Here is a 22,563-nt window from a genome sequence, read left to right as displayed (position 1 = left end):
CCTCAAAAAGTGAGTGAACAATGCTGGGAAACATTGGCATATTCAACTAAACCCTTCTCTATGGGCTTACCATACCATTATCTGCACACCGACAAGTGCCACACCTTTCTCTCTTGTATATAGATCAGAAGTTATATTCCCAATCGAGGTAGAGATACCCTCTCTACGTGTGTCACTAAAAGGTCTCATCCCAAATGAAGAACAAAGAGTATCTAGACTACAAGAGTTAGAATTGATCCATGAACAAAGACAAAATGCCTTTGATCATCTAAAGGTATATCAGCAAAGAATGTGCCAAAGTTATAATCACAAGGTTAAACCACGAGTCTTTCAAGTGGGAGAAATGGTGCTAAAAGAAAATCCATGCAACCAGGCAGATTGAGAAAAGAAAGGAAAGTTTGAACCAAACTAGTTAGGTCCATTTGTGGTCACTATAGTATTTCGGTCAGGAGCATATTAGCTATCAACACAGGATGAAGATTAACTTGAAGAACCCATCAATAGCATGCACCTTGTGAGGCCATACTCTGACTCATCCTACAATTTCTGTTATTTTCATGTTGAGACTATTATGGATTCTTTATTTTATTGCATTATGGATTTCAAACTTATATGATTCCATGATTTGGATAGCATTGATGTATATTGATGCTTCCATTTTATGCATTATGGGTATGAAACTTTATATGATTCTAGAATAGGATGACTTTGAGATGATGTATGTCATTATTGGATTTGCAGGACTTTATTATAATGATATAAATAGGATGCATATATTATGAATGGATCAAAATTATGAGGATTATGATAATTGCTTAGGTGGATTAATTGGGATATATGAGATATTGTTTTATTAATGTCAATTGTATGAGTGTTTCATGTGTATTCAAATTAATGTGTTTAATAATATATGTGGTTATTTGGAATTACTAATATGTAAATTGAGATGCACAAGAAAATTATCCATGTGACCATGGAAATATTATGGAGAACCAAACCTAGACCTATGTCCGTTTGTCAAGCTAGGGGTTGTCTATTCGGAGAGACAACACCCCATTTGTATCATATTTTATTTGTGAAAGTAAATTTGCATGTGTGTTAAACTGATTTTATTAACTTGTGTAAATCCAACAAGAGACAAATTCCATGTGTAATTTTGTAATGTATTTTATTGTGTCACTTGACACATGTGCTGATTAGTGCCATTGATTTTGACTTGTCTCTTGGAAGGAGTTTGTTTCTACCAAAGCCCATTCCAAACATTTAAGTGTGGTCCCAAATTTGCCTTGGGTAGGGAGTCTTGGGAGTGGTCAACTTAGGTTTGACCCGTAGGTTAACTTCAACTGGGTTTCTAAGAGGTCAAATGGACTCCTAGGGTTAGTTTTAGGGCTTTTCCAAAGGTCCAAAGGGTATACCTATGGGTTAGGGGTATTAATAAGCATGTGACTACTCCCATGTGACTGTTTAGTCACCACAAAAAGTGGTTTTTCCAAGGTGAGCGAAAATTCAACTTAGAAGGTTCCTCCTAGGATAGACAACCTTCCTTTTTGATGTCAGACTCTCTTCCCCATCCTCTCTTACCTTTTCTCTTTCCAATTTTAGCAACATGTAAGAGGTTGGGAAGATCAACCAATGGGAACTCTCACTCTTCCAAGGTATACCTATGGGTTAGGGGTATTAATAAGCATGTGACTACTCCCATGTGACTGTTTAGTCACCACAAAAAGTGGTTTTTCCAAGGTGAGTGAAAATTCAACTTAGAAGGTTCCTCCTAGGATAGACAACCTTCCTTTTTGATGTCAGACTCTCTTCCCCATCCTCTCTTACCTTTTCTCTTTCCAATTTTAGCAACATGTAAGAGGTTGGGAAGATCAACCAATGGGAACTCTCACTCTTCCAGGGTATACCTATGGGTTAGGGGTATTAATAAGCATGTGACTACTCCCATGTGACTGTTTAGTCACCACAAAAAGTGGTTTTTCCAAGGTGAGCAAAAATTCAACTTAGAAGGTTCCTCCTAGGATAGACAACCTTCCTTTTTGATGTCAGACTCTCTTCCCCATCCTCTCTTACCTTTTCTCTTTCCAATTTTAGCAACATGTAAGAGGTTGGGAAGATCAACCAATGGGAACTCTCACTCTATCCAAGGGGTTAGGAAGAGTGAGAGAGGTCTTCTTAGGCAAGGATTAGGGAGTTAGTAAGTTAATCACCCACTCTCCATTGTTGGAGATTATGCAATTTGAGAAGAATAGTTGTAGGATAGAATTTTTGGCTAAGTCTTGGAGAAAAGATTGTGTGGATTTGGGCTGCTCATCCCCAACTAGATCTAGCAAAACCTATGGGCAGATTGAAGGTTGGTTCTACTCTCTTTTGTTTATGTTGCATATGTATGTTTGAAGAAATGCTTGTATGAAAGAGTTGTTTATTTGTATTTTATTTTCTGAAAGAATATGTGACTTCCCCTTCATTTCTTTTATTCATTTTCTTGTATTGGGAATATCCAAGGCCTTCTACTCTTGGGAGAGTAGGATGGTCTTGGGGTGGAAGAAGTTTGACAGCCTTGGGTGAGAGGCTCTCATTATGAGAGTGATCTCACGGGTGTTTTTTTTTGTGACCCTTGCTGCATAGCCTTGTTTATGCATTTGGGGGTCATAAGGAGAGAAGGTATGGCTTGTATGCCTTTGGGGGGGCATAAGGATGTGGGGTATGGACTTATGTTGTATTTGGTTGCCATGAGGTGGCTTGTGATGTTCCATACTTGTAGTCTCCCCAATGGTACTTGGTCCACTTCCACCATTGGAAAATCATCATAATTTGTGGTGAAGTGTAGCCTTGGTTGGGAAAGTGTTTGTTGTGTGTTTATCCCTTCCTTGTCGTGTTTGTATGTGTGTAACCCATCTAGTGCTTGGTTCTCCAAGCTTGGGGGTGGCTTTTAGTAAGCCTAGGTTGGGAGGTGAGCACTCCATGGTCAAGCCTTATGTTTATTTGCAGGTTGCTTGGGAAAAAAAAGAAAAGAAAGCTAGGAGTTGCTGGTTTTTATTTGACTTGCAGAAATGTTTAGGGAAAGGAATATTGTATTTTATTTGCAGCAATGCAAATAGGAAAGTTATATGTTGTATATATTTCAAAAAAAATTTAGAGGAAGTGCATTCATTTGTATTTCAAGTCCTCATTTAATGAAAATGATAGACTAGTTGGGTATCACACCCTTTTTGTAATATTGACTACTTTGTATTCTATATGCTTTTAAAAGTCTATTCCTTCTGCTATGGATTAAGTTCCTATAGGTGTTGAAATAAAATATTTGTTGCATTCTTATTAATGGAAAAATAAAAGTCTATTCCTTCTGTTATGCATAATGAAAATAGTGTAGATAATTAAATTAGCATAACATGTGAATTATTAAGCTGAGAATGATCTCTTAGTCATATTAGTTTAGTTCTAAAATGCATACATAGTTACATTTCCTTAATATGAACACTATGTTATATTTAACTTAAAAAAAAATGGTTTTTAAATGATATTTTAATTTTATTAATGCTGCTGCAGTTTAATTAATTTTGTCATTTCCTCTTTTATTTACTATAGAAAATAAATTTAAAGTTAATAGCCTACTCCTTAAGTTAACATCTAGACTTAGTAAATGAAAGAAACACATTAGAGCTTGCTGTTAGTTTTTTTTTTTTTTTTTTAAATATACAAAATGCTTTAAGCAATGGAAAAAGTAGCATTTCCCACTTTGCTAGGTTTAAGGTGCTAGAAAAATAAATTAGTTTATGATTTGTATTTAAAAAAAAAAAGCACAGAAATTAAAGCCTAACTATGAACATATTAGAAAATGAATATTGCATCTATTACATACTGTCATTTTTTTTAATCAGTTTTCTGCATGGCTTATGGAGTTGTTAAAAAGAAAATACAGGAAGCTTAAGTGTATATATATATATATATATGAGAAACTTCATATTCTAATTAAAATTAGTTCTCAGCCACTAAAACACTCTATTGAAACTATTTTTTTTACCTCAGAAAAAGAGAAGATACATATATTTTTACATTTTAAGAATATATTAAAAAAAAAATATTTAAAAAATAAAAATAAAAATAAAAAAACTAATTTATCCCCCCCACCTAGGGGCCCGTGGAGCTGAGCTCCATGCGGGAGCCCCTCGGCAGACCGAGCTCCATAAGGGCACCGGCGGTGCCGCTACAGAATGTGACCCACAAGGGTGGCCTTGGCCACCACTGCGAGCCGCGCCCCGTAGGGACGCCGCAGCGCCATTGAGGGTCATGCCCCGCAGGGACACCTTAGCGTCATTGCAGGCCGCGACCTATAGTGGCATCTCGACACCGCTGCGGGAGGCCCCTCCCTCCCTTGTTAAAACCACCACCCCTGCATATCCGCTGCCCCTTGTGCTTTCCTTTGGGCTGCCGCTGATAGCCATGGCCGCTGCCTCCTCCACCAACCTGCACAACAAAAAAAAAGGGGCACACTCATGCCCTAACCCAAATTTTGGGTTAGGGAAAACACATCATGTGTTTTAAAAAAATATGTGTGGGTTAAATTTTATAAGAAGTTAGGGTTACATTATTTTTAATATAAAAATGATTAAGTGAAAGACAAAGAAAAAAAAAGAGGGGGAAAACCCTATTCGAATTTTGAATAGGGTATCCCCCTTAGTTTTGAACTAGACTATAATGATACAATTATATTATTTAGTAATGCTCATTAAATCTTTTATAAAAAACATATATATATATATATATATATATATATATAGAATGGTATAATAATTACAAATATGTCCATATAGGTATTTACCTATATATATAATATTCACAAGTTAAAAAGTCTTGTTGGGTTTATTTGACTTATTAGTAAGTTATAAGTGTTTTTTTTAGAACTAATTAAGGAGTTTATTTAAAAGTTTATTTTAAATTCCTTTTGGGTCCATTGTTATAGGAAATTAAAAAGCAATACCTTTGTTAGTATTTAGCCTTAGTGGAATTAATTATTTTTATTGGCCAAACATTAATAGGGTAAATTACATTATGGACTTCATTGACCCCTTTAGTCAAATGTTAGACAAATTACATATATTGATATAATAAACAATAGGTTTATTAAATCTAAGAGCTAGGGCTAATAAATTTAGTTCCTAGGCAATTAAAAGACTATTTGAGATTTATAATATCTCTTACCAATTTATTTAGAGGTTTTTTTTGTTTAAACAAAATTATTAATTATAATTTGATGAGATTATAATAATTCCTTGGGAGAATTAATATTCTGCATTTAACTTAGATCATCTTGCTTACTTAATCTAGTGCTGAGATTAGTATTAGTTCAAAAGATATCAAACGAAGTTAAGACGACTTAATTAATGCATCTTTAATTTAGCATATTAGTTTTATTAGGGAGTTTTAGAAAAAATAAAATTCCATTTTTGCCCAAAAGTTTGGGCATGATAGACCTAAAGAAATTCTATGTCTGAAAAAGTAGAAAAAATCAAAAACACTAGAAAAGCAGAAAAATCCAAAACAATGAAAAAAAGAAAAAAAAAAAAAAACATTGAAAAATAAAAAATAAAAAAAAATAGTGAAAAAAAAAAAAAAATAGTGAAAAATCAAAATCCAAAAAAAAATCAAATATGAGAAAAAGTGCAATAAAAGCAGACAGTGAAAACCTGGCAAACAGGTGCTATCTATTTGCTAGCTCTTCCATCTATTAGTTCATGCATCTTTCTACTTGCATTCATTTTCCATCAGCACTATCCATATCCATCATAAGCATTTGTACATACTCAGGCATCATAGTTTCTCTCTCACCATGGTTTGGATCATTGGATATATCATAACGACTTTGTTCCTAGGCTTGGGGCAAAATCCCACACTTAGCTGGGGGCAAAACCCTTGATCATTTTGAGCTTAATCAAACAGGTAGAACAAATAGTTAGACAACTCTTATCAAGCAAAAAATGAGACACATCCAACATTGAACACAAGATCAAACTATCAACTATCAAGCTATCACAAAATCAATCTAAGCACATCACACACTTTTCAGTGGATAATATATTTTTGGATAATGATTGTAACATGATTGTTCAACTTTTTTATATTGCTTTTCACTATCATGATTTCTGAGTGACTCCATGATGTCTTTGACTAGAGGAACAAGGAAGGAATGTGAGGCCCTACCCTGACTTAGTCTAGCATTTTAGTGATTTTTATGTTGAGACTATTATGGATGCTTTATTTTTATGCATTATGGATTTAGAACTTATATGATTCCATGATTTGGATAACATTGCTATATGTTGATGCTTCATTTATATGTTTTATTACATAGAACTCTACATGATTCTAGAATAGGATGAATTTGAGATGATATATGTCATTATTGGATTTGCAGGACTTTACTATGATGATAGAAATATGATGCATGTTTTATGTGTGGATCAAAATTATGAGAATTATGATAATTGCTTTTGTGGATCTATTTGGATATAAGGTGTATTGATTTGTTTAAGTGTATATTGTATGTAGAGTGTTTGATGTGTATTCTTATTTATGTGTTTTATATTATATAAGGTTATTTGAAATTACTAATGTGTAATTGAGATGCGCAAGAAAATTATCCATGTGACCATGGAAATATTATGGAGAACCAAACCTAGACCTATGTACGTTTGTAAAGCCCGAGTTTGTCTATTTGGAGAGACAACACCCCGATTGTATAGTATTTTATTTGTAAACGTGGATGTTGCATGTGTGTTAGATTGAATTTATTTATTTGTGTAAATCCAACAAGAGACAAGATTTCATGTATAATTTTGTAAAAGTATTTTTATTGTGTCCCTTGACACATGTGTTGATTTATGTTTTGGTTTTTTTTTAAATTCTCTCTTGGAGGGAGTTGTTTAACCATAGATTTTTCAATTAATTTAATGTGATTCCATAATTGCCTTGGGAAGAGAATCTTTGGGGTGGTCAACTTAAGTTTGACCAGAAAATTAACTTTAGAGGGGTTTAAAAGGGGTTAAATGGACACCTAGGGGTAGTTTAAGAGTGTTTCCTAAAGCCCATAAGGTATAACTAAGGGTTAGGAGTAATTTTAGGCATGTTTCAACTCCCATGTGACCATTTAGATACCCTAAAATGTGGATTTCCTAAGATGAGAGAAAATTGAAAATTAGAAGGTATCACCTAAGTTGTTAACTTTCCTTTTGCTGAGAGATCCTTTTGGATCTTTTTCTGACTTTCATTTTTTTGATTTTAGAAACCTGTGAGAACTCTCACTGAGGCCTTTTTAGGCATGAATGAGAGATTTTGTGGGTAATCACCCACTCTCCATTTTTTGAGACAAGAATTTTTGAAAGAAAAGACAGATTTGGTTTTAGGAATTTGGCTAAGTGTAGAGAAGCCAGGGATTGTGAATTTGGTCTGCTCATCCTCAGCTTATCTAGCATACCTTTGGGCAATTGAAGGTGGGTTAAAATTCCCTTTGTTATGTTTTTATATTGCATGTTATGTTGAAAAGAATTGCATGTGTGACAAGCCTTATTTCTTGTATTTTTTCCTTATGAAAATTTATTTTGTGTTCTACATTTTACTCTTGCATATATACTGTGTTTTGGGAGCACCCAAGACCTCCTACTCTTGGGGGAAAGGATGGTCTTGTGGGTGGTAGAAGTTTGACAGCCCTCGAGTGAGAGGCTCTCGTTAAGAGAGTGATCGAAAGGGATTCCTATGTAACCCTTGCTGCATGGCTTGTTTATGCATTTGGGGGTCATAAGGAGGGAAATAAGGCATGAATGCCTTGGGGGGCATAAGGTTGTGGGTTTGTTATACTTAAGATTTATCATTGTTTTCCATGAGGTGGCCCTGAGTTTTACTATACTTGCAGTCTCCTCAGGGTATTTGGTCGACGACCACTTGTGTATAGTCATCACATGTGTGGTGCAGTGTAGCCTGGGTTGGGAATGTGTATGTGATTGTTTTTCCCTGTGTTTACTATGTTTGTACATGTGTTACCTATTTAGGGCTTGGTTCCCCAAGCTTGGGGGTGACTACTAGTTAGCCTAAGCTAGGAGGTGAGCTCTCCATGGTCATAGCTTTTGATTTATTGGAGGTTGTTGGAAAAAAAGAATAGGACATGTAGATGTGGCTGGAGTTATTTGTTGCAGAAAAATATTTGTAAATGTAACTATTATTCTTTGAAAGTCCTCATTTATTTGAAATGAGAGACCTATTTGTAAAGTGACAATAAAGACTTGGGAATATGTTATAAAGATATGCAATATTTATTTATGCTATACTGCAGAAAAGAAATGAGTAACTCTGGTTTTAGTTTTCTATATTTCTGAGAAATAACATTTGTTGTGTTTAGGATATTTTGAAAAGAAAGTAATTTATTTATTCCCTTTATGCATTTAAAACACAATATTAAAAAATAAATGAATTAGATTTGCATGCATGTATAAGGATAGAAATAAAACAATTAGATCTTTTTCTGGAAGTGCAGTTTTAGTTTATTTAAATCTGTCATTTCATTTATTTGTAGAAAAGAAGTCCTAAAATATTGTAGTCATTTCTAAGGATTCTTTTTAATATTTCCTAGATCTAAATAGTTGTTTTTAGAATTTATTAAATGTTAGGATTCCCATAGATACTAAGAGGGGGGGTGAATCAGTATCTAAGCGGTGTACGAAATTTCTTATCTTAAAACATGCAGAACATATTATAATAGTGTACTGGTATGCAAGAAATAATGGAATAAATAGAATTAAGAACATCCACATGAAAAGCACACCATAACACAAGGATTTAATGAGAAAACCCAGTGTGGGAAAAACCTTGGTGGGATTTGTGACCCACAATATCCACTTACTGGCCAATAAGAGAGTATTACTTACAATAGGGGCCTGCACATGCAGGAAGACCAACTGCCTAGAGCTCACTGCTCAATGGGAAGTCTCACTGACTTACAATGTGGATTATACAAATCCAATAACTACTACTTCTTTACAATAGCATCTATAATGCCTGATTCAATACCGGTTACTGCTCTGCTTCTTACATAAACCCTTTAACCTATATTTCGCATAATAGGTCTTCCTTAATATTTCACTTACATCACTTTCATAACTTACTTTCAAAATGTCTACAATGATCTCTTTTATATATAAGAGTCATTTTACAACATGCCAAGTCAGCTTACAAAGTTTTTATAGTAATAAAAACATAATCATGTCGGCCTCTATGCCGGTATACTTTTTTTCTTTGTGTCGGTGCCAGTGTCCTGAGTGCCGGTGTAGAGTGTGATTTGCTGACGCTGGTGAACTATCTTGCTAGTGTAATGCTTTGCCAGTATAATGCCTTGCCAGTGCCATAGGATTGTAAGGTTTCCATCAATGACAAAACCTTCAATCACATACAATGTCTCATTGGAGTGTGCATATGCCAACAATCTCCCCCTTTGGCATAGATGGCAACACTCATGAGAAATTTCAAAAGTGTATCCAAAAATGTGAAGTCAAAAAATGTTACCAAAAATGTGTGTGCTCCCCCTGAGCATATGATTCCTGTGATATTGAATTTTCTCATCCCACTACTCCCCCTTTGGCATAAATGACAAAGGTTGTCAAGATGTCAATAGAGTTTGTAGTTTCAACCTTGTAACTGGGTAGTTACAATTTGAAATAGATCCCCCAAAATCAAGTTTATACTCTTTATAAACTTTTTACTATCTCTTATTTGCTGTCTCTGTTCTTTTAACTATACCGGTGAGATGTCGCAAATGGTCTGCCGGTATTTTCTGTCCCTGTATTAGTGCCTTAGATACTTCCTTCCGCAATGATGCTAGGTAGTCCAATCTTGGACTTAGTTTTAATCTCATATGCTTTGCCTTATTCACTAGTCTCTCTTTTTCTCTTTCCAATTTAAGTAATTCTTCTTCAAAATTTGTTATCTTATGTTCAAAAACTGATAGTGTATCAAGTGAGTTAACAAAATTATTTGCAAGTTTATTGATTTCATCTTGTACCTTGCTCATCTTCTTATCTATATCTATAGTCAAAAAGTTTGTCTTATAGGTGTCTTTGTACAAAGTTTTGAATTCTTTCAATAAATTACACAGTTCCGATAGAAGTGTGTCAAAATCTCTAGTACACTTCTTTATCTACTCATCAAAGAATTTTTGCTTTTCAATTTCCAATTTGTCCTTCAATGTCTCTTCTTTTATTTTCTCAATGTTCTCTGTGATATATTTACACAAGGTATCAAGTTGTCCTAAAGAATCTTTATTGTCTATATTACAGTTAGGCGCAATTACCTTCAAAATTGGTATTGTGTCATCTATTGCCTTATGAGCTTGTGAGTTGCAGTCTATTATCTTTTTAATTGAATCCAATAGTACTTTAGTCTATTAGCTGATTTGTATCTTGATGATGAACCAATATTCTGAATACTGCCAGTGGAAGTAACCAAGCTTGTATTGACCTCTGGTAGGTCTATTTGTGTTTGCATTTCCTTAAGCAATGGTTTTTCTACTTCTCCAGTTGCTGGTGGCACTATTTCCTTATGAATCTATTCCTATTTCTATTGATGTTCCTATTTAGGAGCCTTTTGCTTTGTTTGTTTATCTATATGTTGCATTGTCTTAGTCTGAGTCTCTACCTATTGCGCTTTGTCATCTGCCAGTTTCTCCTGTGTGTTATTAGTTTGCTCAGCTACTGGAGGCTCACTAGCCATTTCAGTCTTGTCAGCTGTATCTTTATCTACCACAATGTTGATCTTTTGAGTATCAACATCCACTGTATATAACTTCAGGATTAGGATTGACATCCTCTACATCCATACTTTCAACTGCTGGTTGATCTTTTGTAGTTGTTGTTTTTACTGGTGAAGTAATAAAAGGAGGTGGGGGTAAGTTGTCTTTAACCTTGATACTGGGTGGTCCACCAATTTTATGTTTACCCTTGTCTCTTTCTTTCTGAAGTTGTTTGTGAGTGACATTTTGGAAAAGTATCAACCCCTTCCTCTTTGTTTTAGCCATCTCTCTTGTTCAATCGTGTGTTTGCCAAGTGGCATCTTGACGTTTCTCTAAGCGACACACTTTTCTCGACATGTGTTGAGAGAACGTGAAGCTGCCACGTGGTGCAAGTCTATTCCTTGGCATATGTTTCCCTACCCCACCATCTTCCATGTGCTGGTAGTGACACTTGGTGTCTCTACGTTGCATGTCCTAATTCCCTTTTTGCGTTCAACTTGGGGTCTCCCCTCAAGTTGCCGCGTGTCTTCTTTGGTGATTCATGAACTAGATTGTTGTTTGCACCATGATTTTCTTGTTTTGGAAGGTGCAGGGGTTGCCATGACGTAGTTAGAGTAATAACATCAAAGGCTATTTTCACTTGCATGTGTCTCTGTAAGCGCCACATGAGGAGCGTCTTGATCGAAAGAGGTTGCTGGGATTTTCTAATACTTTCTTGTTGGTTTTTGAGGGCCAAAGGATATTTATATGCCTTCTTTCTTCTTTTTTAGGGGTTTTGACTTTTGAGAGAAATTATTAGACTTTGGCTCATTGAAGAAGCCTTTATGTTAATTAAATTTTGTGAATGATAAACATATCAGATTGTCCCTGTGCCCTTTATGGTTGTTTTGTTTGAAGCTCAATAGAATAACTTATGATCTATATTCTAATTTAGTAACTTGTATGATATATGTTGTGAGACTCTATAGATTAAACTATGTTTTAGAACTTGTTATATGTTGGATAAATGGTGGATGTCATATTATGTTGAATGAGTTTTATTTAATTATCTTCTCAAATGGTGTTGAGCATGTAGATTGTTGAACAAGCCTTAAAACTGCATGTATCTAGGTTTTATGTGCTTCAAATATCCTAAAAATATTTTGGTGTATCACCTAAGTAGCGTAGCTTATTTTTTTTCTTCCACTTTTCTCCCCCCAATTGTATGAAGAGACAACTTCTCAAACCTAGAGGTTATTCAATGAATCTCGTGCAAAGGTCCCCCATCACTGAATTTTTGATAAGGTTGTTAGTGTTTAATGCAACACTAACAATTCTTTTTCTGGCATGCTAGCTGGGACTTAATTTTGAACAAGCCTAAGAAAGTTTATGAGCCATAGACCTATTACCAAGAAGCAAAAAACTTCAAATTCCATTTTTCTTCAACCACCCTTGGTAAACGTCCATTTCTCCATAGCTACTTCTTCCTAGAATTCACCTATTACCCTTGTGGTACCTATTACCATAGTAATGGCTCAAGTTCCTCCCAGAAATTTTGTGACTTGGAATAGTGGTAGTCTCCTCATTCCTCCTATTCCACCCATAGTATGGGGGCCAATTCCCACCTTCATGCTAAAATTTATCCCTAAATTCATAGGAGAATGTTCCAAGACACTGGGTGAACATCTACAAGATATAGTTGATGTTTGCACCATCCATAATATTACAGAGAAAAAAGTAGCTCTGAGATTTCTTGTAGCTTCATTTACAGGAAGAGCTTTAGATTGGTATAGATCTCTTGCTTCTTATTCTATAATTGATTGGGACCAGTTGGGTGACTGCTTCTTTGAGAGATTTTTTGACAATGCTCATAGATCATCTCTAATGCAGCAACTGATTACCATCCAAAGGGCTCCTCAGGAAGCAGTAACATAATTAAATATGTGGTTTTAGAGAATTTGGCAGAGGATACTATTGTCCACTCATCCTCCTGGAAATATGGCATTTGTTTTTATCTAAAAGAATTCAATTCACCTATATCTGTTATGATTCAATCTCTCAAAGGAAATACTCTCCTGGATGCATATGACTTGGTGGCCCGAGAAGAAAACAATCTAATTGATGCTTGAAAGCTTGCACCATGACCGCTCATGACGGTCTTCCCTAAAATATCAAATCAAGTTCCTAAGCTAGTTGTGCCTAGCACATTTGCATCCCAATCCATGTATGTGTATCCTAGATACCAGCAAGTGAGAACATCCTCCTCTTCATCTCTAGGTACGGAAGTCAATGATATAAAAAATGTGTTGAGATCTTTCTCAAATGAAATCATTAATTTGAAATGATCCCAAATCCCCTCTACTAGACCTCCCTTCCAACAAAATTTTTGAAGGAATAGACCCCCATATCAATAAAACCAATATGCGAATAATGGAGCTTCCTCAAGTCAGCTAAATGGCCAGATAGTTCCAATGCCCAATTCATTGCAAACTATCTATTCTAGCATCAATAAAGAGTTCACTGTAGGATACAATAATCTAGTGGATGACACCAATTATTAGTGTTTCCCATGTAATAGTTCTAACGCCCCAAGAAACTATTTCAAAGGTAATTTGCAACAAAAAAGTGTAGATCAATGAAGTTAAGGTGCTACCTTAGATGATTTGGTTTATGCTTCCCCTAGCATGGACAATGCAACTCTCATCGCTCAAATGTAAGGTATGTCAATGGAGCAAGAAACGGAGATAGCTCCAGACCATGCTTTATTATCTTGGATGGAAGACGAGGATGTCATACTTACAAGTGATGCAATTGCATCAATCTCAAGAGATCCCCAAGTGTAGTCAGAGTATAACCTTTGGTCAAAAAGATGGATCATGAGGGAGCATGTAGGTAGACAAGGGAGGATCAACTTAAAAAAAATTTCCTGAACAACCCATGGTTGCTACCGCATATCAGAAGGAGGAGTTAATCCCCTATAAGCTAAGAGGAGTAAAATCATTTGTGCCATCAATATTGGACGTGGTGGAGTAACTAAAGAAAGCCTCCACTAATGTCTCCTTATTGGATCTCCTTACCATCCCAGAGTAGAAGAATCAGTTAAAAGAAGATCTGGTTGAGGTGGGTAGACCTGCTAATAGGAATGTTGCCAATTCTTTGCAGTCTAATGAGGAAAGATATGTGACCCCTGCAACACAATCATTCTTGCTAGCTATGTTGATAATTGAGGTTGAACCACCTAGATACCAAGTGGAAGGTAAGTGTTGGCATATGTGTAGTGTATGTTGATATGATGATATTGTGTGTTGTCATTGATGTCAATATGATGAAGAGTGAACTGGTATGTTGAAATGTGAACCGGTATATGATAAAGAGTGAACCAGTATGTTGAAATGCGAACCAGTATATGTGAAAATGTGAACCATTATATGTGAACAAGTGAAGTAGTATGTTTGTCCAAGTGAACCAGTATGTTGGAATGTGAACCGGTATATGGAATGTTTTGTATCAAGGTTTCATATGGTATGACTATTGGCTGAAAGTCTTAGCTTCAGGGTTTCCAATTGAAGTGTTCTATGCCTTTGTGACTCAACCGATGATATTGTGTGATGTGTTAGCATTGGAATGAAGAATAGATTGTGTTGCCACGTCAACCTTGTGCACGTGAAGGATCTTGCATGAAGGAGATTGATCCTATCTACCTCGGAAATGTTCGAAGTCTCTGTAAATGATGGAGAACAAGTGATGGGTTATTAGCCCCCAAAAAGTGGTGAAGAACGAATGATGGAGAAAGTCTTGAGCTCTGTTCAAGACCATTGTATTCAAAGCAAAGTGTTCAATGGTTAGGATTGAACCGACTGAATTGCTCAAACCTAAATGTTTAGGTTTTAGGGTTTATGCTACCAACCTATCTATTTCCTATAAGGTCGATGTTGTTTTTCATGTTGAGTTGTTGGCAAATGTTGTGTATGTATCTAATTGCAGAGATACATGATTATGTAGCGTCCTAAAATTGTGACACTTACAATTTCAACTGCATTTGGGTCTTCACGATGGTGGCGCAACGTTGAACCTGAATGGAGACCCCGAAACCTATTTACGACACCAAAAACTGCATCTTTTTGCACCTTGGCCTGATTCTTCCTTGCACCCTGCTATCCCGAGAGGTGGGACCATAATCCCTGGCCCAATTTTGGGCCCAGTCTCTTGTTGGGCATCAGGTCTTTAAGTTTGCAATTCGGAAAATAATGCTTCTAGGTCGGCCTAAGGTTGGAAAAATCAGTCTCCTAACCCTAATTGACAAGTATATAAACTACCTTTCCCCTCCCAGAAAAGGTAATAAGAGTAAGGAAAAAAAGGTGGTAGTAAGCAAGAGGCGGAAGCGATATTCAAACATTCAAACATTCAAGCATTCAAGCATTCCTTCAAGCAATTAAGCATTCTAGGTCTCCATTCAAGGCTAGGTGTTGCAAGCAAGACAAGGATTCAACCATTGAAGAGGAGATCACCTACAACATACAACATACAACATCATTACACCTTCGCATAGACGAACAGATCCCCCTTCATTTCGCAGATTTTTCGGAGGACCATGTGCACTTTGGGCGCCATCATCCCGTCAAATTTTGCTCAAATTTGCAGGACAGTATTGTCTCAACATTTTACTAGTAATTTCAGCTCCGTAGCTTCATCCTGTGTCCCTATCTCCGTTTATAAGCCAATCTTTCTTACTTTACATGCACTCCTAGTTCAATCCTTCTATCTACATTCTTTACAAAAGAGGGTATCCTTGCTATCTTAACCCTTGAAACTCATTTAGAATTCAATCTTGTATTGTGTGGGATTGGATCTTGTGAGTTTCAACCCCTCTTTTGAATGTAAAGTCTCTCCTAAGTGAAAACCGCCAACCCTAGTGACCTCCTTTCTCTCTCCTTGGAGTGGGGGAACACCTAGGGTTCGATTTTCCGCTTTACATTTTGGTGAACCCGACGTGAACATCCTAATTTTGATTATTCATGGTTAGATCTGAAAATTTTGCTTCCTTAATTACATTTCCATGTTTGATCTTTTGCAAATTTTAGAGGTTAATTGCATAAAAACCCTAAAATTTTCTTTTTAGTAATTGAGCTTGCAAAGTGTTTAACTGTTAATGCTTGTTTTAGATCTACCCTCCTATTGCAAATTGTCAATTCATTTTTATGCTTTAATTCTGAAAATTAAGTGGTTAAGTGTCAAAGCCCTAATTTTTAAAACCCTCTTGATTCAACCTTTGACTGATGATTTCACTGATCAAAACACCTCCAAATTGGCTGTAACTTTGGATTCCGCAACAAAATCATAATATCTCTAATCCCTAAAAATTTTGAAAAAAGTTGCGAGGACCGTGTGCACCCCAAGCGCCATTGTCCCTGACATTTTTTCTGAAATTTCGGGACCTAGATCTTACTGTATTTTTCTGCTAAAATCCAAAATTTTGGCTGATTTCATCAATTCTAACACTTTCAAAATTAAAGTCAAAGTTGGTCTAGTGATTTTTTGGATTGAGGCTTCTAATCATTCAAAAATTGTGGAAATTGAAATTTGTGTTAAAGTTGTGTTTCTTACAGTCCTAAATCTGAAAAGTGTGTTGGCATTCATTCGAAATTTCAGTGTTGTATTCAGATTTCTGTAGTTTGTGACTTTTGAAATTAAATGTTTAATTGCAACAACCTTGATTTCCACTTTCAAAATTGAATTTTGCATGAAGTTGAGTCAACTTTTAAATTTCAAAACTTGCATTGCTTTTGGTATTCCCTCTAAAATCATAAAACTCAAAATTTCAGTTTCCCTCTCTTTTTCAAAATTCAAATTTTACATTTTTCAACAATCTTGGTAGGGTTCAATTTTGAGATTGCAGCTTTAATTTGGCCTATCTACAGATCGTAAAATCACTCAATTTTTTCAGATTAGCTTTAAAATCATCATAACTTTCATCCCTGAAAATTTTGAAAAAAGTTGCGAGGACCGTGTGCACTCTGTTCGCCACGGTCCTTGACATTTTTTTTGAAATTTCGGGAGATTGTCCTGATTGTATTTAACTGCTTAAATCTAGGAGATTGGCTGATTTTATTGAAATTTGCTACCTCTAAATTCAAAATCTTCTCTCTCTCTCTCTCTAGTGCATGAGTTTTACAACAATAAGCCCTACTTACAGTATTTCCGTTAGACGAAGCCTTAGAATTAAGTCTTTCCAAGGTTTAATTACCGAGGAGATGGAACCTAATTTGAATGGTCTTTTTAACGAGGACATGGGTAATTCCTCTAATCCTCTTAATGATGAAGAAGCTCTCCATGAGGTTTCTATAGAACAACTTTCAAAATTGGATAACCAATTTGATGATTTTTGACAATGGATGTCTCAAGAATACCCCGATAGTCAAGCTCTTTCATTAATTGAGGGTCTAAAATGTATGGTTCAAAATGATAAGAATGGAATTGATATTTTGCATAGTATTGCACACATTGTGGATTTGAATGTGATGCCTATGAAGGGTTGTGCCAAAACTTTGGGTTATACACAACCTCCTACTCAAGTCAATCATTCTATCCCTTTGACAACTTCTATTGCTAGTATACCTACTTTTACATCAACATAATGACTACTTCAATACAAGACATTCCACCTATGATCACCAGTCATGGGGGCAATCCTTCTTCTTCAATTAACCCTCTTCCTTCATTCATTCCTTCAATGAGTGTCCCTATTACATCTCCATAAATGAACATGACGCAAGGGGGCAATTCATTTAACCATTCCATTCCTCCTTGTAGTGTTCCTCCTTTCCAATCATCTCCTATGACTAACTATCATAGTGTCCCACCACCTTACTCTCAATCAATACCTTCTTTCAATAACATAATACCTCCATCACAATCTAACATGTCTAATATGAACTCTTCGACTGAAGCGACCATTAACAATCTTGCACAAACTGTCTCTTCTTTACAGCAACAAATTGCCTCTATGAATCAATCTAAGTTTAGTGTGCCCACATTTGATGTTGCGAGCCCACTTTCTCTTGACATTGTTCGAGCTATCCCCCCTAAGCATGTTGAAATCCCGCAATTGGAGCTTTATAATGGTAAAGGTGATCCTCTAACACATGTTAAGACCTTTGAAACAATATGTACGGATTTCGCTCATGACCAAAGGTTGCTTGCAAAACTATTTACTAGAACATTAAGAGATAAGGCTCTACAATGGTATTGCTCGTTGCCTTCCTATTCTATTACTTCTTTCCAACAACTTGCAAATGCTTTTATTCAACAATTTCAAAACAATATAGGTCCTAAAGTTACTTTGATTGATTTAATGCATTGTAAACAAGGTGTTAAAGAAAAAGTGACTGATTTCATTGGTAGATATAAGCATTTGTGTGCTCAAATTTCTTTTCTAGTGCCTGACAATGATATTCAAAGAATCTTTATTTCTAATTTACAAAAAGATATTAGAGAAAAACTTCTATTTTCTGAGTTTACTTCTTTCCAACAGTTGTGTGCAACTCTTCACAATTATCAACTGACTGTGAGTCAAATGGAACAAGCAAATCCTATGGCTCCGAGTGATAAGGGTGATAGTAGTCAACAACCATTTGGGAAGTTTAAACCAAACAGAGAGTTCATTAAGTTCAATGAAAACATCATCAACAACAATGTGAATGCAGCATTAGGTGTGCCTCCTATTTCTAAGTTTTTCAAGAAAGAAAGAAAGTTTACTCCTTTGTATGAGTCATTGCATAGTATTATGAATAAGTTATTGGAACAAAATGTGCTTACTCTCCCTCCTATAAGGCAAATAGATCCTACAAAGATTAATTCACCCTATTTTGATAACAAATCTTTTTGTCAATTTCATCATCAACCTGGGCATGATACTGAAAAATGTTTTGCTTTAAAGGGTAAAATTCAAGATTTGATTGATAATAATACTATCTTTGTTTCAGGTGTGAATGATAAAGCAACACATCTGTAGCTCCTCCTAACCAAAATCTTAAGATTTTTACTGATCCATTACCTTCTCATACCTCTAATGTGATTGAGACTAATGATTCCTCTTTCTCACCTGATAGTCTTGTGTCTATGACTCCGAATGTGATTAACTTTGTAGAGCAGCAGAAAATCCCTAAAGAACCTTCCATCACATTTGATTCTAGTGAAACTATCAGGGCACCTGATGGTCCTTTATATATAGTTGCAAAAGTCAAGAATACACCTTGTCGTGGAGTGCTTATTGATCCTTCTTGCATGGTTAATATCATTATTGAAGAATTTCTTTTTACTTTGCAATTGAATCAAGTGATCTATGACAAAACAAATGTGGTTGTGAAATTATTTGATGCATTTTCTTCTCTTGCAATTGGTTCTATTACATTACCTATTAAGGTCCATAACAAAGCCCTTGATGCGAGCTTTGCTATTATTCCATCATCCGAACAATTTCGTGTGAAGCTAGGCTATCCTTGGTTATCTTCCATGAAAGCTATTGCTTCTCCTATTCACAAGTGTTTGAAATTTCCCCATAATGGTGAAGTTGTTACTGTCAATCATAGTCTCTTTAAACCAGCTAAAAAACTTCTAGCGTTCCTATTGATTATTTTTGGCCTAAAAAATTCCAATCTCTTCCACCGTGAAGTGATCATCTTTTCAAATCTTATCAAAAGTGGAAAAAAGATATGATCCTATCTCTAAGTGAACCTAGAACACCCAAACTTGATATTCCTATCATTCTTGGGAAGGAAGTTCTTCCTTTGAAAGATAAAACTAATGTCTTTCCTCAAGAAGATTCCCAACCCATCCCTATGGATGTGACTATGACTATGCCTAATAAACTTTCTAAAGGTAGACCTATACCTCCTCATCATGATGGACTTGGTCTCCTTCCTAAACCAAATATTCCTCCTTTATATGGAGCAGTTCCTCCTCCTTCCTCTTCTCCTATTATCCAACCTAAGAGACCACAACCTAAACACCCAAGTGATAAGGATGAGAACATTCCTCCTCCTCAATCTTCTCAACTTCCTACTAAGACTAGACAAAATCGTTCTGCACATGAACGCCGACGAAAGCGTCATCTTAGAGCTTTTGCAGCTACTTTTCAAACTTTGCAATCCCCAAAATCACCTTCAGTTAGTATTATTCCATTTTCTTGTCAGGCGAAAATTGAGCCAAAATCTCGTAAACATAAGATGCATGATGGTTTTGATCCTGTGCGAGTTAAAGATCCTATTTTTATACATCTTGATGATGATATAGATGAAAATGTTATTCATGATGAAAATGTTACTTCTTTTCATTCTGATAGTGAATATGAATATGCTGATGTTGATAACCATTTATCTAACGAATTTTCTAAAGCACTTATCCTAGCTCCTAGACAAGAACAACGTGGCTTGGAACATGAACATAGCCCTTGTTTGGATCTTGTGATAGCTCCACCTGCTATGTTGGATGTTCCTCCTCTAGCGTGTTTCCTACCTTCCCAAAATATTGATCAGCAAGATCGGGGGGTAGATGACGTGCTAGAATAGTTCATTAGCATAGCAGACTCTCTCCTCCTCTCTTGATCTCTTTTGTTACTTCTTCTATGTGTTATTCCCATTCTTCTATTTTGTTGTCCTTAGTGTTGTCTACTTGAGGATGATGCAAAGCATTGAGATCTCTCTTGGTCTCTCTCATGTTGACTCAAAAGACACATGTGTTCCCTTCTTCTAGGTGACCTTCCTTGATTGGGGAATGAAGAACAATTATGCATACATACATATGATATACATGAATTATTATATAGCATACTGACCCCAAGGAAAGTGAAGTAACCTCATGATTTGTGTTTTGTGTCTATTATCCTTGGGCTTATCTCACACTTGGGGGCTAAATCCTTGTGATAAAGTTCTCCTTTCCCTTCTCATTTCCTATATGTATCACTACCTTAGAGCAATCACCCCCGATGAGGCATGTGTGATCACTTTAACGTAGGGGGGCATATACCCCGTTCATATCTCTTCAAGATACTTGAAAATTTCTTGGCAAATTTAGCTTTGCCTTGAAAATTTTTGATACTTTTCTTGCATGACTCATAGTGAGGGAACCTTACTACTGATAGTCATGGTTCTCCCTCGTGATCTTCCCTTTTAGTTTGTCAATCGAAGTCATAAGATCCTTAGTCCACTGGGGGCTTGGTGTATCTTGCCTCCTTGACATGGTGAAAGTCTTTCAATGTTGTTTCCTTGTACTTTACTGGAAGTATGGGCATACACTTATACTTTCGCTAAAGTGCGAGCTAAATGTAGTATCCTAAAATTGTGACACTTGCAATTTCGACTGCATTTGGGTCTTCACGATGGCGGTGCAATGTTGAACCTAAATGGAGACCACGAAACCTGTTTACGACACCAAAAACTGCATCTTTTTGCACGTTGGCCTGATTCTTCCTTGCACCCTGCTATCCCAGGAGGTGGGGCAATGGCACCCAGTGCCCTAGTCCTTTAGGACCATGGTTCCTAGTGCCCTGGTCCCTCAGGACCATGGCTCCCAATGCCTTGGTCCCTGGCCCTATTTTGGGCCTGGTCTCTTGTTGGGGATTGGGTCTTTAAGTTTGCAATTCGGAAAATAATGCTTCTAGGTCGGCCTAAGGTCGGAAAAATTAGTCTCCTAACCCTAATTGACAAGTATATAAACTACCTTTCCCCTCCCAGAAAAGGTAGTAAGAGTAAGGAAAAAAAGGTGGTAGTAAGCAAGAGGCGGAAGCGATATTCAAACATTCAAACACTCAAGCATTCAAGCATTCCTTCAAGCAATTGAGCATTCTAGGTCTCCATTCAAGGCTAGGTGTTGCATTCAAGACAAGGATTCAACCATTGAAGAGGAGATCACCTACAACATACAACATACAACATCATTACACCTTCGCATAGACGAACAGATCCCCTTTCATTTCGCGGATTTTTCAGAGGACCGTGTGCACTCCGGGCACCATCGTTCCGTCAACTTTCGCTCAAATTTGTAGGATAGTATCGTCTCGACATTTTATTGCTAATTTCAGGTTCCTAGCTTCATCCTATGCCCCTATCTCCATTTATAAGCGAATCTTTCTTACTTTACATGCACTCCTAGTTCAATCCTTCTATCTACATTCTTTACAAAAGAGGGTATCCTTGCTGTCTTAACCCTTGAAACTCATTTAGAATTCAATCTTGCATTGTATGGGATTGGATCTTGTGAGTTTCAACCCCTCTTTTGAATTTAAAGTCTCTCCTAAGTGAAAACCGCCAACCCTAATGACCTCCTTTCTCTCTCCTTGGAGTGGGGGAACACCTAGGGTTTGATTTTCTGCTTTGTAGATTCTTTCCAGACCAAATAAGAGAATTGATACCTACAGAGTGTGTGTGTAGAAGGAAGGAACTTGAGTGGATCTGCATTAGCATTTGAGTGCTATTACCAGATCATTGTAATACATGTTGATCACTAACCACTTCAACAATTGGAAAATCCCTTAACAGGGTAGCTCTAACCATCTTGATTAAATCCTTTAATAGGGTGACTCAAAGCCATTGAGTTCTTAAAATCCTTTAACAAGGTAACCTTTAATAGGGTTTAACCCTTAACTAGGTATTCTAGCCATCCCTTAACCAGGTGATCCCTAACAGGATCGGTTCCTAACAGAACCTATTGTAATAGTCTTTAACCAGACAAGGCTCCTAACAGAGCAGACTTCTAAAGAGATCAAAAATAGCTTGTGGGTTTTCATCCCCACCGTGGTTTTTCCCAATTGGGTT

The sequence above is a fragment of the Cryptomeria japonica genome, chromosome 4 (genome assembly GCF_030272615.1).
Source record: "Cryptomeria japonica chromosome 4, Sugi_1.0, whole genome shotgun sequence".
NCBI classification, from domain to species: domain Eukaryota; kingdom Viridiplantae; phylum Streptophyta; class Pinopsida; order Cupressales; family Cupressaceae; genus Cryptomeria; species Cryptomeria japonica.
This window is presented reverse-complemented; position numbering follows the sequence as displayed.